This window comes from Armigeres subalbatus, chromosome 2, assembly GCF_024139115.2.
Source record: "Armigeres subalbatus isolate Guangzhou_Male chromosome 2, GZ_Asu_2, whole genome shotgun sequence".
NCBI classification, from domain to species: domain Eukaryota; kingdom Metazoa; phylum Arthropoda; class Insecta; order Diptera; family Culicidae; genus Armigeres; species Armigeres subalbatus.
In genome coordinates this window covers 271,239,228-271,257,612 of record NC_085140.1, presented here as the reverse complement: position 1 = coordinate 271,257,612, position 18,385 = coordinate 271,239,228, and the positions used below count along the sequence as shown (strand labels likewise).

Below are 18,385 nucleotides of genomic sequence, written 5' to 3'. Positions count from 1 at the left end.
GGACAGATAAATCAACCCAAACTTTGAGTTCAATATACGCACTGATGAGAATATCGCAGAAAAAATTTGCCCAAATTTATGTAGTTTTCCCTTTTTTTTCCCATGATTGGATTGATGTCAAAACTATAGAGCAAGATGCAAACACCTCACCGGGGTTGCTCAGCCCAATAACCCAAATTTGAGTAAATTCAATATTCTCAATTTTCAGTTGATCAAGGTCCGCTTTGGATAAATTAAACTCAGCTTTGGGTAAATTGTTTACATGGGATTAAAGGCAAACTACCTAGTGCCAGAAAAGTCATTTTGCTTAAATTTGGGTTATTGGCCTCAACTACGGTTTTGAGTGCAAACAACCCACTTTTGGGTAGTTTTGGTTTTCAGTGCACGGACCCGCAAAACAACTCACTTTACAGTTCCTTTCACTTATAAGCCATTTTATGAGACAGATTCGAACAGCTGATCGAAATTTTGAGTGGACGGCTCGGTCTTTGTTTTGGTAAATTTGCATGTAAACCATCATCATTTCGTCATCATCATCATCATTTCATTTCATTTTCGCAAATGTTCCTTGTAAAATGTAAATATTACCCAGCAAGGAGAATGAGCCTAACATGACCCGAACTTTAGGGTAACCTGTTACCTCATGAGCCTAAGAAAATGATTCACGTTAGGGTAAACCTCGACTAAAATTACGCTATATTGCAACATCATGTTAGGCGTTTGCTGATTTCAAACGTCTGCGTTAGGGTAACATTAGTGTAACCTTACCCTAACGTGAGTCATTTTAATGAGTGGATTGAAATTTTGTTTATGTAGTAGTGAACGCAGGATTTGTGCTCACCAATACTAGCACATTTCCATTGCAGATGACAGTTCGTTGTAAACAATCCGAGAAAAGTTTTTCGAGCAAAATAAATATTTAACAAATTACCTACCTATATCCAATTTAAGCAAGTTAATTTGTTAAAAATGGTCTACACAATAGTGGTTCTGAGATACAAGTGTATTATGCAGCGAACGAGATGATGAACGACCTCATCGTGACCTAGCTCCACCAAAGGTGGTTCCGGCGCGCCGGGATGTATAGGAACTGCAAAATGCGAAAGCTTTGAATTCATTTTTAGACCAGGACCTCGACCAGGTCAGTCCACCGGGTGGAGTCCGACAAGAATTGTGCAAGTCAGTGCCGCTAAAAAGAAAAATAATCATTGGCACGACACGAGTTAGCTGTACTGAGATCAGCAAGTTTCAGTTCCTGGCAATCGCTGGCATTAAATTAAAATTTCGCTCGCTCCGTCGGGTGAATTCAAGAAGTTGCCCTTGGACTGGCTCTCGAAGGTAATAATAAGACATTGAATTTTTGAAAAGAGTTGCGATTTACAGAGTTTTATTTCCAGAGGTTGAATTTCTATTATAAAATCAACACGCAGCCGTCCTTTGATGAGCTGTCCTACCTGCCGCGTCAGGTCGAAAGTCAGAAGGAGAAGCAGTTGTCGTTTTGAAAGTATTCGCTTATAGTTATTTAAGGATGTGCTAGTTAGAAAGATGAGCCGGTGCCACAAGTGGGGCGCTGTTTGCCAAACTCGATATGGAACTATGCGACCAAAGACAAGTTTGTCATCGTGGTGAATTGTGCACACCCGGCAAAGAATCTGTTTGTGAAGATGCTCCGGTATGTTTGGGTAATGACATGTTTAAATAAGTAAATTCAACGCGTTTTTCCTTTTCACAGATATTCATTACTGTGCTCGACCATGCTCGTCGAAGTAGTTCTGAAAATGTTCACAGTTGAGGCTCGCAGAAGAAACTGAGCAAGTTTGTAAGCCCAGCAAGCGGGAACCTATAGGCCGCCAGCATGTTCATCAAAGATTCATTGAATATGATCGAATCCCAAGCCAATCACCTCGAAGAAACGTTCCGCAAAGATTGTGAGCAGCAAAGAAACCGAATTGTAAAGCTGATCCAAATGCCATTTTGAATCGTGTTTAGAGTTATGGAGAAATGACCTTGATATGGGACAGTTTCCAAATTTATGGCGAATATGTGAGGTCTATTTTACTGGCTAGTAAACCGGATAAATTTAACCGAATCATTCTTCGATTGAGAACTTATATAAGTGATTATATTGTGTTTATGTATATATTAGTCGACCCGGCAAACGTTGTCCTGGTAGGCGAAAATGCGCGTTGTGAACTGCCCATGCAAAATTTCCATACGATTCGTAATTTTAGTTTTTCACGTTTACTCAACCTTCCTCGTAATTTTTGCATGAGGAAATATTATATAAACCAGTCGGGAACGATAACGAACATATTTGCAGAAGGAATGAAGAAAATCCATCCAGCCGTTTTCGAGTTATTCTGATACGAACACATTTTTATTAAAAGAATAAGATAGATATGTTTGAATTTGCCCCGGCTGGAAGACTGCGAGCTCGTTTAGTTGGAAACGTGGCAGGTTCACCGACATAGTTTCGAAACCAATCTTTTGCTGAATTTTATGATTAGGCGTATGTGGTGAAATATTGTCATGAGAAAGGGGAACCAACATTAAATATGTCATTAATGATAATTATATTCACAATATTATTATGATTGATAAATTGACAATAATGTAAAAGTGTGATATGACTAAAACGTAGGTATTTCGTTTTCTCGAATTTGGACTTTTATTAGAATTACATGTTTACATAATTTGAGGTTTACAGATGAAATTATTTGTTTTATTGAAATTCTCAAAAGCTTTTTTAAATTCATCGTAACAGTGATTGACAGGATAAATATAAAATCTTGTCAACAGTATAAGAGACAAGAGAATCTCCTAACCCTGTCGAGGAAGTCATCACGTCATCAGATTTATTTTAATCATACGTTCTTGCAATGGAATTCGTCGTCACTCCAAATAGCGCCCCGAAAAAAAAAGTTTCATCCAAAAGCAGATTTGGTCAGCTCGAAGAGCAGATTTGAATAGTAGTTATCGATGATGGATTTGGTCGCAGTCGGACGCCATTCTTATAGCACAGGTTTTACTCGTTTGTTGCGTTCTCGATCAGTAGTATCATATTTTTTTCGAATAGGTAGTTGATTTTTTACTGATTTTGCGACAGGTAGCGGATGTGATGTCAAGGGCGCTGCTTTTTGCTGACCGATACATACTGAAACGGTTCCTATAGACTTCCGAAACGCGCTCCATGACAAAAGACACTATCGAGCAATCGGTTTCTGAAACATAGATTATATTTATAACCATTACATACATTAATCGGTCGATCTTTTCTACATCATGTGAAACTTACCGTCGTGTTTTCATACAGTACATCAGATTTGATGTGGAATTTGATCCCAATGTCGCAAATTTGTATCATCCGAGCAACACGAACAAACTATGAAATATAGAAATCACACAGATTAATAATCTATTATAAATCTGCTGGATTACCAAATGGTGAGTTAACTCACATTTCATCTTATTTTTTCTTTTCGACATTCCATTTAGCGAATAATTCCTAGCCATCAATTTTTGTGGTGCAGATGTGGTCCGTAAGCGATTCTGATGTAATCTATCTCACCGGAGCACGATCCTTGCTCTTCTTCAGAAAGGCATCTGGCATCTCATACACAGCTTGTGCAAGTCCAAAGCACTATAGCTTGATGACTTTACCATTTATCATAGTTGGTCCATTACTTCAAGTTTGTGGATGAAGTGGAGATAGTTTCTGTTTTGTGAATAGATAATATTTAGAAAAAAAGACAAATAATTGTAAAAAACATATTTTACCTTATTTTTAGTGTCCTTGGCACGAATAGTGAACATAAAATCTTATTCCGTTTGTTCTTGGGTCGCCAACCGCCAGTCTCCCTGTATGCCAGTCATACGTCCGTCTTCTTAAATTTCATACAGCTAGCTAGTGCAGGGTCTAGGTCTAGTCGGCTCCGACGACCTTTTGCACCCGAACAATCAAGTCCTGAATGATGTATCCGTGCATCGCTTACAGATCCAGAAAGTCCACTGAGCTAATCTGATTTTACTCATTACCTACAAGAAAGCTCTACGATTTGCTGAGCGTACCGACTGGATAAAAAAAATGTGCAAATGTTTCCAATTTGAGTAAAGCTAAAGTAAAGTCGGATGAATAAAGAAATTTGCAAGCCGAATAGCGACTACACTTCTTCTTATATATACTAATGACACTGCAGTGCACGTACCATGGTGCAAGTTGTACCACTAGTGTGTCATCTTGTACCATGGTACAATTTTGGGCTTATTCTACGAGTCGAGTGACGTGAGGTGAGTCGATTTTAGCAATTCTCACGTGAGGTGACCATGTTATTCAAATGGGGCTATACGACTCTTCTCACGTCATTCGAGCAATCTCACGTCACTCCACTCGTAGAATAAGCCCAAATGTGGAAAATCATGGTACAATATGAACTAGGGTATATAACCATAGTACTTGTACCATAAGTGCGTCTTTAGTATCTTCTTCTTCTTCTTCTTATTGGCATTACATCCCCACACTGGGACAGAGCCGCCTCGCAGCTTAGTGTTCATTAAGCACTTCAACAGTTATTAACTGCGAGGTTTCTAAGCCAAGTTACCATTTTCGCATTCGTATATCATGAGGCTAACACGATTATTCTTTTCTGCCCAAGGAAGTCGAGACAATTTCCAATCCGAAAATTGCCTAGACTGGCACCGGGAATCGAACTCAGCCACCCTCAGCATGGTCTTGCTTTGTAGCCGCGCGTCTTACCGCACGGCTAAGGAGGGCCCAAGGTAGGGTCTTTAGTATTAGAACACTTATTTGAAACGCACTTCTCTGGATGAGTCGAGATAACATCTCCGGATGTAGCGAATTGTAATTTTGTCGGCGGTAGCGTGATTGTTTATTTTCAGCCAGCGGCCGAGTGGTGATGTCCGCCGTTGGAGATCTACGATGGCGGCATGGGTCTAAGGCAACTGATTTTTTGCATACAAAATTCTCCGAAATTTTTTCTTAACTACTCCACAGTTGCTCCAGAATTACCTCCAAGAATTCCACCGAAAGTTCCCCCAGAAATTCCTCAGGAAGTTCCTCCAGAAATTCCTCCGATTGTTACTCTAAGAATTCATCCGAAAGTTTCTCCAGGAATCACTCTGAAAGGTCCTCCAAGAATTCTTAGGGAAGTTACATTAGGAATTACTCCTGTAGTTCTTCAAGCAATTTGTCGGAAGTTTACGTTGGAATTTCTTTAAGAATTTATCTGGAAGCTCCTCCAGAAATTCCTCCGTAGGTTACTTCAGGAATGCCTACGGAAATTCTTTCAGGAATACATCTGAAAGTTCCTCCAACAATTCCTCCGGCTATTCATCCATAAATTCGTCCGAAAGTTTCCCCAGAAATTCAAGCAGAAGCTCATTCGAAAGTTCCTCCACAAGTTTCTCCATGAATTGTTCCGAAAGTAATTGTTCAGTAATTGTTCCGGAAGGTCCTCCATAAATTTCTCCAAAACTTCCTCCGTATTTCCTCCAGAAGTTTCTCCAGGAAATGGTCCGGAAGCTCCAACAGGAGTTGTTCTGGAAGTTCTCAAAAGCATTGTTCCGAAAGTTTATCAAGGAATTATTCCGGAAGTTCCTCAAGTAACTCTTCCAGAAGTTCCCCCAGGAACTTTTCCAGAAGTTTCTCCAGTAGTTCTTCCGGAAGTTCCTCCACAAATTACTCAGGAAGTTCCTACAGATATTCCTCCAAAAGTTCCTCCAGGAATTCTCCCAGAAGTTCATCCAAAAATTCTTCCTTCTACTTCCAGGAATTCCTCTAGAAATTGCTTAGGAAATTTCTTAATGATTTTTTCCTTCCAGTTCCTCCAGAAATTGATCCGGAAGTTCCTCCAGGAGTTCATCCGATAGTTGGTCAAAGAATTCCTCCCAAAGTTTCTGCAGGAATTCTCCAGGTTTCTTCTAGGAATTTCTCTAGAAGTTCTTCCTGCCATTTCTCAATTTTTTTTAAAGAAATGTTTCCATAAATTCCATCAAAAGTTGATCCAGAAGTTCCTCCAAGAATTCCTTCGAAAGTTCCTTCAGTAATTCCTCGGAAAGTTTCTCCAGGAATTCTTTCAGGAATATCGCCAAAAGTTCCTCCAGTAATTCCTCCCGAAGTTTCTCCAGGGATTGCTCCGGAAGTTCTATGGGTTGTCCCGAAGTCGTATGAGTTGTCCCGAAAGTTCTTCTATGAATTGTTTAAGAAGATCCTCAAGGAATTATTCCGGAAGTTCCTCAAGTAACTCCTCCAGAAATTCCCCAGGCACTTCCATGGAAGTTTCTTCAGCAACTCCTCCAGAAGTTTCTCCGGAATTTTATTCAGGAACTACTTCAGTAATTTATCCAGTAATTTATCGCGAAGTTTCTCCAGAAATTGCTCCGGAAATTCCTACAGGAATTGTTTAGGAAGTTCCTCCAGGAATTGTTCCAGAAGTTCCCTCAGATTCTGCTGTAGTGATTCTTCCGGAAGTTTCTCTACAAATTCCTCAAGAAGTTTGTCCAGGAACTCCTTCAGAAGTTTCTCCAGGAACTCCTCCAAAAGTTCCCCCAGGAACTTTTCCAGAATTTTTTCCAGTAACTCCTCCAGTAATCCTTCCGGGAGATCCTTCAGGAATTCCTCAAGAATTTCCTTCAGGAATTCCCTCAGAAGTTTTACCAGGAGCTCCCTCATAACTTCCTCCAGGATTTTTTCCGGAAATTCCTCAAGCAGTAGTTCCAGAAGTTTCTTCAGTAATTCTTCCGGAAGTTCCTGCATATTTTTTTCAAAATTCTTCCAAAATTCCCTCCAGGAATTCCTTAGAAATTTTATCAATGAATTATCTCGGAAATTCCTCCAGAAAGTCGTCAGGTTCCTCCAAAGATTTCTCTAAAACTTCTTCTAGAAATCACCAAAAAAAATAAAGAATTTTTTTTCAGAAGTTCATGCAGAAATTGATCCGGAAGTTCCTTAAGAGTTTCCTCCAAAAATTTCTCCAAGAATTCCTTCGAAAGTTCCTCCAGGAATTCCTCTGTAAGTACCTCAACGGATTCTTCCGGAAGTTCCTTCCGAAATTCTTCCAAGAATTTCGCCAAAGTTTCTCCAGTATTTCCTTCCGAAGTTTCTCCAGGAATTGCTCAAGATGTTTCTGCAGGAGTTGTTCCGGAAGTTCTTCTAGGAATTGTTCCAGAATCACCTCAAGTAATTCCTTCAAAAGTTTATCCAGGAACTCCTTCATTAAATTCTCCAGAAGTTTCTCTAATAAAGAAGTTTCTCCAGGAATTGCTCCGCAAATTCTTGCAAATTTTTGTTAAGGAAGTTCCTCCAGGTTTCCCCAGAAACTACTATAGTAATTCTTCCGGAAGTTCCTCCACAAATTCCTCCAAGAATTCTTCCAAAAGTTCCTCAAGGAATTCGTTCACAAGTTCCTCCAAGAATTCCTCAGGAAGTTCCTCCAGAAATTGATCCGAAAGTTCCTCAAGGAACTCCTCCGAAAGTTCCTCCAGGAATTCCTCCGAATGTTCCTTCAGGAATTCCTCCATAAGTTCCTCCAGTAATTCGACCCTAAATTTCTCAATTAATTGCTCCGCAGAGCTCTTGCAGAAGTTGTTCCAGAAGTTCCTCAAGGAATTATTCCGGAAGTTTCTCAAGTCACTTCAAGTTTCTCCAGGAACTCCGACAGAAGTGTGGGCTTCGTGGCCGTGCGGTTAGCGACGTCAATCGTCTAGACGCATGGGCTATGGTGCGAGGGTTCGATTCCCGCTCCGGTAAGAAGGAAAATATTCGTGATCGAAAAATCCTCCACCAGTCTACTGGGTGTTATGTGTCCTGTCCGTTGTCTATGTGTTAATTATTCAGTCTGTACGACCTGTGGTCGAAGACGGTGTTCCTGTCTTTAACAGCCAAAAAAAAAGTTCCCTCAGGAACTTTTCCAGATATTTCTCCAATAACTTCTTCAGTAATCCTTCCGGGAGGTCCTTCAGAAATTCCTCTAGAAGTTCGTCCAGAAATTCCCCCAGAACTTCCTCCAGGAATTGTTTCGGTAGTTCATCAAGGAATTGTTCCAGAAGTTTCTCCAGTAACTCCTTCAGAAGTTCTCACAGGAGCTTTTCCAGAAGATTTTCCAGGAATTTCTTCAGTAATTTTACCGGGAGTTCCTCCGCATTTTTTTTCAGGAAGGTCCTCCAAGAATTCCATAGAAAATTTCTCAATGAATTGTCCCGTAAGTTCCTCAAATCCTTCAGAAATTCATTTGGAAGTGCCTCCAGGAAATCCTCTGGAACTCCTTCAGAAATTTATCCGGAAGTTCATTCAGGAATTCGTCTGTAAGTACGTCCAAGAATTCTTCCGAAAAGTTTATCCAGAATTTCTTCCAGGAATTGTTCCGATACTTCCTTCAGGAAAGCCTACAGAGATTCCTCCAGGAATTGCTCTGGATGTTTCAGTTTAAAGTTCCTCCAAAAATTCCTCCGAAAGTTCCTCCCGAAATTGTTTCAAAAGTTCCACTAAGAATTCCTCTGAAAGTTCCTCCAGGAATTCCTTAGAAAACTTCGCAAGGAATTCTCCCGGAAGTTCCTCCAGAAAATCGTTCGGAAGTTCCTCCAAGGATTCCTCTGAAACTTTCTGGGGGAACTTACGGGACAGTTCATTGAGTAATTTTCTATAGAATTCCTGGAGGATCTCACCAAAAAATTTGTGGAAGAACGTCCGGAAGAATTACTGAAGAAATTCCTGGAGAATCTTATAGAAAAATTCCTGACAGAACTTCTGAATAAGTCACTGGAGAAACTTCTGGACCAATTCCTTGAGGAACTACCGGAACAATTCCTGGAGGAAGTTCTGGGGGAATTTTTGGACAAATTTCTGGAGGAATTCCAAAAGGACATCCCTTTTGGAAAAGTTCCTGGAAAAACTTCTGAAAGAGTTCCTGGAGAAACTTCTGAAGAATTTATTTGAGAAACTTCCGGAATAATTCCTTGAGGAACGTCGGGAACAATTCCTAGAAGAACTTCCGGAACAACTTCTGCAGGAGTTTCTGGAGCAAATCATTGAGAAATTTAGGGAGGAATTACTGGAGGAACTTTTGGGAAATTCCTTGAGGAACTTTCCGAAGAATTCCTTGTGGATATTATTGAGGAACGCATGGAGGAACTTGTGGAGGGATTCCTGGAGCAACATTTGGAGGAATTCCTGGAGAAGCTTCTTGAAGAATTCCTGGAGGAACTTCTGGAAGAATTCTCAGAGGAGTTGCAAAAAAAACTCGAATTCTCGAAGGAATTCTCGAAGGAATTCTCGAAAAACTTCCGGAGGAATTCCCGAAGAAACTTTCGGACGAACTCCCGAAGGAATTTACGAAGGAATTCCCGGAAGATCTCTCGAAGGAATTCCCGAAATAACTTTCAGAGAAATTCCCGGAGGAACTTACCGAAGAGTTTTTCCAATAATTCTTCCGAGAGTTTCTCCAGGAATTGCTCAGGAATTTCCTCAAAGAATTATTCCGACAGTTCCTCCAGAATTTGTTCCGAAAGTATCTGCAGAAATTGTTTCGAAAGATCCTACAAAAACTCTAGAAGTTTTTTTTAGGAACTCCTCCGAGAATTCTTCCAGAAGTTTCTCCAGGAATTCTTCAAGAAGCTTCTCCAGGAATTCCTCCGAATGTTGCTCCAGGAATCCCTCCAGAAGTTCCTCCATGCGTTCCTCCATCCACAAGGAATTCTTCGGGAAGTTCCTCAAGGAATTTCTCCAAAAAGAACGATTTTCTGGAGGAACTTCCGGATGAATTTCTGGAGGAATTTCCGGGAGAATTCTATGAGAAGTTTTGTAAGGGATTCCTGGAGGAAGTTTCGGAGGAATTCTTAGTGGAACTTTTGGAACAATTTCGGGAGGAACTTTCGGAGGAATTTTTGGAGGAACTTTCAACTGAAACATCCAGAGCAATCCTGGAGGAAATTTTGGATAAAGTTTTTCGGAAGAATTTGTGAACGTACTTACAGACGAATTCCTGAATGAACTTCCGGATGAATTTCTGGAGGAAGTCCCAGAGGATTTCCTGGAGGAACTTCCAAATGAATTTCTGAAGGATTTGAGGAACTTACGGGACAATTCATTGAGAAATTTTCTATGGAATTCTTGGAGGACCTTCTTGAAAAAAATGTGGGGGATCTCCCAAAAGAATTACTGAAGAAATTCCTGGAAAATCTTCTGGAAAAGCTCCTGTGAGAACTTCTGAAGGAGTTACTGGAGAAACTTCTGGAACAACTCCTTCATGAACTACCGGAACAATTCCTGGAGGAAGCTCTGGGGGAATTTCTGGACGAACTTCTGGAGGAATTCCTAAAGGACCTGAAGACTTACTGAAGAAGTTTCTGGAGAAATATCTGGAAAAGTTCCCTGGGGAACATTTTGTTTGGCTGTTACCGAAAGATCTCCCGAAGGAACTTCCGAAGGAATTCCCGAAGAAACTTCCGAAGGAATTCCCGAAAGAACTTCCAAAGAAATTTCCGGAGGAACTTACCGAAGAATTCCCGGAGAAACTTACGGAGGAATTCCTGGAGGAACTTCCGAAGGGATTCTCGGAGGAGCTTCTGAAGGAATTCCTGGAGGAACTTCCGAAAGAATTCCTGAAGGAACTTCCGAAGGAATTCCCGGAGGAACTTCCGAAGAAATTCCTGACGGAACTTCCGAAGGAATTTCTGGCGGAACTTCCAAAGGAATTCCTGGCGGAACTTCCAGAAGAATTCCTGGCGGAACTTCCGAAGGAATTCCTGGCGGAACTTCCGAAGGAATTCCTGGAGGAACTTCCGAAGGAATTCCTGGAAGAGCTTCCGAAGGAATTCCTGGAGGAGCTTCCGAAGGAATTCCTGGAGGAACTTCCAAAGGAATTCCTGGCGGAACTTCCGAAGGAATTCCTGGAGGAACTTCCGAAGGAATTCCTGGAGGAACTTCCGAAGGAATTCCTGGAGGAGCTTCCGAAGGAATTTCTGGAGGAACTTCCAAAGGAATTCCTGGCGGAACTTCCGAAGGAATTCCTGGAGGAACTTCCGAAGGAATTCCTGGAGGAACTTCCGAAGGAATTCCTGGAGGAACTTCCGAAGGAATTCCTGGAGGAACTTCCGAAGGAATTCCTGGAGGAACTTCCGAAGGGATTCCTGGAGGAACTTCCGAAGGAATTCCTGGAGGACTTTCCGAAGGAATTCCTGGAGGAACTTCCGAAGGAATTCCTGGAGGAACTTCCGAAGGAATTCCTGGAGGAACTTCCGAAGGAATTCCTGGAGGAACTTCCGAAGGAATTCCTGGAGGAACTTCCGAAGGAATTCCTGGAGGAACTTCCGAAGGAATTCCTGGAGGAACTTCCGAAGGAATTCCTGGAGGAACTTCCGAAGGAATTCCTGGAGGAACTTCCGAAGGAATTCCTGGAGGAACTTCCGAAGGAATTCCTGGAGGAACTTTCGAAGTAATTCCTGGAGGAACTTCCGAAGGACTTCTTGGAGGAACTTCCGAAGGAATTCCTGGAGGAACTTCCAAAGGAATTCCTGGAGGAACTTCTGAAGGAATTCCTGGAGGAACTTCTGAAGGAATTCCTGGAGGAACTTCTGAAGGAATTCCTGGAGGAACTTCAGAAGGAATTCCTGGATTAACTTCCGAAGGAATTCCTGGAGGAACTTCCGAAGGAATTCCTGGAGGAACTTTCGAAGTAATTCCTGGAGGAACTTCCGAAGGACTTCTTGGAGGAACTTCCGAAGGAATTCCTGGAGGAACTTTCGAAGGAATTCCTGGAGGAACTTCTGAAGGAACTCTCTCGCTGAATCACTTCATGAGTGATAAATTTCTTCCCCATGGTTGCCAATTCCTTTTGAATAATGATAAAACCATTTTGGCGACACTGACAGCGTCATTCTGGCGGGCTGAATTGGGTAATTTTCTCGCTCGGAGAGTGCTACCACGTGCTTTTTCAACGGAAAACCCTTCCCTCAGACCTTAAAGAGCTCCAACAGAAATTGCTTCAGGAGTTGTAACAGAAATTGCTCCAGGAGTTTATTCACACGTTTCACCAGAAATTGCTCCAAGAATTCCATCACACGTTCCACCAGAAATTGCTCCAAGAGATCCAACAGGAATTGCACCAAGAACTCCGCCAGGAACTCGGACAAGAATAGCTTCAGGAGATCCAACAGAAATTGCTCTAGGAGTTCCATCACACGTTCCACAAGAAATTTCTCCAGGAGCTCCATCACACGTTCTCCAAAATTTCCACCAGGAATTGCACCAATAATTCCTCCAGAAGTTCCACCAAAAATTCCTCTAGGAGTTCCGCCAAGAAATGTTTCAGGAGTTTCACCAGGAATTGCTTCAGCAGTTGCAACAGAAATTGCTCTAGGAGTTTCATCACACGTTTCACTAGAAATTACTCCAAGAGTTCCACCAGGAATTGCACCAAGAATTCCTCCAGCAGTTCCGCAAAGAATTGCTTCAAAAATTCCATCTTGAGGAGTTTCAACAGAAATTGCTCCACGAGTTCCATCACACGTTTCACCAGAAATTGCTCCAGGAATTGCTTCAATTAGAAAGTTACAAAGAGCACCTCAAAACAACATTTGGCTATGCGCGTACGGATGCATATTCATACTATCTGTGTCCTGGCGGAACTCAGTAATGCACAGACAGGTACAACAAGCACCCCAAAACATCGTTTGGCTATGCGCGTGGTAAATCTCAGTAATGCACAGATGGTCGCAACAAGCACCTCAAAACAACGTTTGGCTATGCGCGTGGTAGATCTCAGTAATGCACAGATAGTCGAATTACCTGCACCCTCGTGGGTTTCAGTAATGCATAGACAGTTTCAACAAGCATGGCTATGCGCGAAGATATGCATATTGGAATTACCTGCACCCTGGTAGGGTTCGTTAATGCACAGACAGTTACAACAAGCTCCTCAAAACTACATTTGACTATACGCGAAGAAATGCATATTTCAATTACCTGCACCCTCGTGGGTTTCAATAATGCACAGGCAGTTTCAACAAGCTCCTCAAAACTACATTCGGCTATGCGCGAAGAGATGCATATTTGAATTACCTGCACCCTGGTAGGGTTCAGTAATGCACAGACAGTTACAACAAGCTCCTCAAAACTACATTTGGCTATGCGCGAAGAGATGCATATTTAAATTACCTGCACCCTCGTAGGGTTCAGTAATGCACAGACATTTACAACAAGCTCCTCAAAAAACATTTGGCTATGCTCGAACAGATGCATATAAAAATTATCTGCACCCTGGTGGGTTTCAGTAATGCACAGGCAGTTACTGGGATCATCTTGGATATGATTTTCGAGAAAGTACATAGTTTATTCTTAGGAATGGTTCTAGAACCGCAGTAACTATCAGTGCAGTATTAAGAACCATTTGTGGAGATCTGTGTTTTAAAGTTTATGTTATTGATATTAGCGAAATAAACTTTTGAAATACTTACCTGTGGATGGTCGTAAAACGAGAAGACAAGTCAATGGCAACAACAAATTTGTGATTGACTGATAGATGCTCAGGGACGGGCTTTAGACCGTATCTAGATGTGTTCCGCCTTGTTCTGTCTTCTAGCCAGCATGGTGCTCTTATGTACACAATTATTCATTTATTTATTTATTCACTCGTTTATTCATTTATTTAGCATGCATCTTTATAACACTGAATCATTAATTCGACGCCACAATACACTGTTCGAGGCCACATTCTCCATCATCCGTTGCGCCCCACGCTCTCCAAGTCGTTCTGTACATGGTCATGTGCGCTCCACGCCTCCATGTACCTTCCGGGTCGAAAGCCATTCCACTAATGTATACATTTCAAAATAGCTTCACAATTGCTATCCTGCAGGATTCACTGTACTAAATTAAATTTTGTTTCATTTTGGAACCAATTTTATCCTGCATGATATTTTGATTCTTAAGGACACTCACCCCAGTTGCGCACATCATACTTTGATCTGCCTGTTCTGGTAAAAATGCACTGGTTAGACAGAGAATATATCTATATTTTTCTGCTTCCGTTTACTGAGCATCTTCCCCGTCGAAGATCCGGAACATTTTACATGGGAATTTCAGCAGAAACTGCAGTTTTTTCCCCACTTTAGTAGGCACTTAAAACACTTTTTCACTATTGAAACGCAATATTATTTCCGACGAAATCTTTTTTTAGCTTCTGCTATATAATCTTTTAGATTTTTCACTTTTATTGAAAGCCACGACTTATGAAGAATATAAATCACCGGTCGATGTAAACAAAATTTACTTCTGATTCGCGGATTAAGTTCACTTCCGAATGAAAACTTTTGAATAAAAGCCGACCGAGAAATACAATCGCGGAATTAACCGGGACGAATATAACCCGCGCACCATTTAAAGTTATTTAATAAATAAAACTGCACTTACCGACGCAAGCATAATTGCATAATTCCAATTAAATACAATTAAACGCAAACGAAATCGTTGACGACGACTTTTTTTTCTCGCACTTATAAGTTAAGGCGTTTGCGTCCGCAACAGACGCTTCGATCAAACGTTTGTTTTTTCTCTTATTCCTCTTATTCTCTTATTATCGCCACTCACTAGTGACTAACGAATCCCTAACACTAACATTTTCCGTCCTGGGTAGGGTCTGTCTCATTTGGAGAATTAAACTGAAATTAAACTTAAAAGTGACATTTCAATAATTATCAAATAACCCTGCACGCAGAGCAAGATTACTTTTGACAGATATCGAATCATTTTGCATCGATGTCTTATTGGAATTGCTGGGCAGCACCAGCCATTCTTATTACCGGGTTATTTGCTAATTTTCGAACTGTCACTTTTAAGTTTAATTATCCAAATGAGACAGACCCTTAGTATTTGGGGTCTGTCTCATTTGGAGAATTAAACTTAAAAATTACAGTTCGCAAATTAAAAAATCACCCCGTTATAAGAATGGCTGGTGCTAGCCAGCAATTCCAATAGGACATCGATGGAAAATGATTCGATATCTGTCAAAAGTAATCTTGCTCTGCGAGCAGGGTATTTGGTAATTATTGAAATGTCACTTATTAAGTTTAATTTCAGTTTAATCATCCAATTGAGACAGACCCTTGGTCTCCTGTCATTTGAGCTTTCTATAAAATGGCTTACACGGGGAAACACGTTTACTCATTAATGGGTACTTTTTCTTTGCTATCTCTTTTCCTCTGCTAAAAATTTTACCCATTTTGGGAGAATAAGTGGATCTACTCATTTAAATGAGTAAATCCACTTATTCTCCCAAAATGGGTTAATTTTTCAGCAGAGAGAAAGAGATAGCAGAGAAAAAGTACCCATTAATGAGTAAACGATTTTTACCGGGTATAGATAGTGGAATATATAGATGAGCGAAGATAAATCCACTGTCTCCAAACGAACTGTCAAACGTGTCTCCAAACGAGCATGACGTTACGATTTCAATGGAAACGCTAATACTAAAGACACACTGGTGGTACAAGTACCACGGTTATATACCATAGTACATATTGTACCATGGTTTTCCACGTTGTACCAGCATGGTACAAGGTGACACACTAGTGGTACAACTTGTGCCATGGTACGAATACCACCAATGTGTCATTAGTATAAGGGCTGTGACGTCATATGCGCGTGTGCACGGGCAAAAAAATCGACTCAGCCATGCTTTCGCTCATCTATAGATTCTACTATATATCTACTTTCACTCAAATCCGCTCTTGCCAGGGGGGGAGTAAGCCTGTCATCCACGAACAAATCAAGCCTACCTAAGATGTATCCAGCTTTCCATTTTCACCATAATGGCGGATGCTATAAATTTTTTGACAAGAACTGCTTCCAGACACTGAACTGAAATTCTCATCTAAGCAAACGTTGATATTCTTGTTACCAATGACATCCATTGAGTTGTTTATTTTACTATCAACAAGCAAACATTTGCGCAAGATTGATGAAATTCCATTCAAATAATTTAATATTTGCTAATTTTCTTTTTCATTTCAGATTATATTTCTGAGTATGCGGAGTGTTCTATGAGTCGTACTGAAACTCAACTAAATTTCAACAGTTTTTCATATTTTTGAAACCAAAATTATATGTGATGACAGAAAGTTTCCCGAAGTGGAGTAGGAACCCAGCAGAAAGTTCTATTTTCAACTCTTTAAAATCAAGGCTTCTCCAAATCTTTGCGTCTAGAATTTTCACAATATAGCATAACGATCAGCAGAATCACAAATACAAAAATAAAAAAACGAGCAATGGGTAATGTTTTCAACATTAACGCGAGTGGACGTAGGACTTGTATAAACGTAACGTATTTACATTTAACTTCTAACTTTTGGGTCTATGGAGTTTGATTATAGGTATTGATATTAGAAACGACAACTTCCATGCTGTGTAGAACTATTAGCAATTTTTTTATTCAAAACCCCTGGAAATAAAACTATTATTAGTTTTATTAGAATTGCTTTGTTTCTAACTATTAAGCCCTTATTTACTCAAGCAAATGTAGGGCATTTATATATATTTTTATTAATGATGGTATCTGAATCCCAGGATCATGTGGATTATGAAACCAATCACCTGGATGAGCAGACCAAATCTCTCTAATTTTATTCTTCTTCATCCATCATCGCTGCCATCGCTGCCTCAGCCATCAGCGGCCTCTAGCCGTGAACTCCGAGCGATACGATGGGCGATTGCATCCATCGCAATCGACACCACTGCATCCGACCATCATCAAGCACAGAATGATAAAAATATGCGCCCACTTCTTTCATGCATATTCTAAGACCCACCGGCAGTTCTTCTGTTGGTGGCTGCATGCTGTCGCTGTGTAGGTAAACACAGCGAACGAACGAACGAAACGAAAAATGCGCGAGCAAAAAGCACGTCAGTACGCGCTGCTGTCACAAATTGTAATGACTCGCACACGGTAGACACTGCTTCTTTTATACATAAAGAAAATCGTCCGATAGACCCGAAGGCCCGTGACATACCGCATTCTGATGTCCGTGTTAGGAATACACGAGATTGGTTACATATGAAATTTTTACTGGGTTTGACAAGAATTGACATTTTCAATAACTTATCGTTAATAATCTTAAGTTTCAATGAAATAGGCAAATTGCTAGAGAGTGTCCGAGTCGATTGATATATAAATCTTAAAAATCCATCGAAAGATAAAGGCGCTAGTAACGTTCAAAATCTTCCCTTCCAGCGTAACGCTCTCGATTTCCAAAAATCTAAATGACACCCAGTATAGTAAAGAAAGACGTAAGTCCTACGTCAAAATATTTCCATATCTCAACAAAAATAATGTCGTATCAAAACAGCTCTATGCCTTTATGATTATTTACTGCACTATATTTTTTCACGTATTCTTTACGGAGAAACTCTTCACAAATCTTCCTTAGGTCACAATAAAAAGCAGCTCAACGTGTGCATTTCCGATATAAAAATCTGTCGGCTCTCCCACCATACTTATGGCGTTATTTCAAGCCTATGACGAACGAATGAATTTTGAAACGAATTGTTACTTTTTTTGCGACTGGTTTTTACTTTATGAAAACTAAGCGTACGTATAAGCAAAACATGAATCTGATAACATTATTATACGCGACCTTACCGTTCAAACTTCTTCAAAATTAGCTCCGCCCAAGTCAGCAGAAGATTAAGTTGAACACTGAACAGTGAACATCTATTTGAAAGGTCATTAAGAATATTGAAACTTAATTTTTGAAATATAATTATAAACCAATTGCCTCCCTCCAGCCAATATTTATTCTTCCCAATGTGATTTAATTAATACTTCTGCCATTACCTATTTCCATTACTATTTTCATTACCCCGAAAACTCCACCAAAACTAACAAAACAATATTTTGATAAGACCGGTGGTCTGTATGGGAACCATCTTCCCTTCGGGTGGGTGGTTGTATAAGGAGCAGTAGCAAAAAAGTACAAATTCATTCCGGAATTCATTGATTCGTTTATTCCTCGGAAGTACACTATGTTGAAGCTGTTTTTTACTGTGAGGAAGATTTGCTAGGAGTTCATCAGTTAGGGATTACGTGGAAGAACATAGAGGGACACGAAATTGTGGGTAAGCGTCGATTTTGAAGAGGTGCGAATTTGGAACTATCTGCTAGCTGTGCTGCAAGATTTCCACTTCAGTTCGAAAACTTTCCGTCGGCAAATAAGGATACGACTAAGCATCAATCACAGCATATTTCAAAATAATATCTAAAATGGAAGAAAAATAAGCAGATTATTGAATGATTTGAATGGAACTTTATCAATCTTGCGCATATCTCCTTGTTGATAGTAGAATAAACAACTCAATGGATGTCATTAGTAACAAGTATAT

General features: G+C 40.4%; 2 long non-coding RNA genes across 2 annotated transcripts; one reads left to right on the top strand and one right to left on the bottom strand.

The window, feature by feature from the left end:
* Positions 1-856: 856 nt before the first annotated feature.
* On the top strand, positions 857-3,096 carry LOC134216346 (uncharacterized). The gene is made up of 3 exons (XR_009980626.1): positions 857-1,338; positions 1,398-1,672; positions 1,733-3,096. It is a non-coding gene; the product is annotated as an uncharacterized LOC134216346 (long non-coding RNA).
* A 39-nt stretch (positions 3,097-3,135) lies between these two features.
* On the bottom strand, positions 3,136-14,641 carry LOC134212231 (uncharacterized). Its single transcript, XR_009979224.1, has 5 exons — positions 13,468-14,641; positions 3,778-4,071; positions 3,459-3,715; positions 3,296-3,382; positions 3,136-3,221 (listed from the first exon to the last, which is right to left on the bottom strand). It is a non-coding gene; the product is annotated as an uncharacterized LOC134212231 (long non-coding RNA).
* Between the last annotated feature and the right edge of the window lie 3,744 nt (positions 14,642-18,385).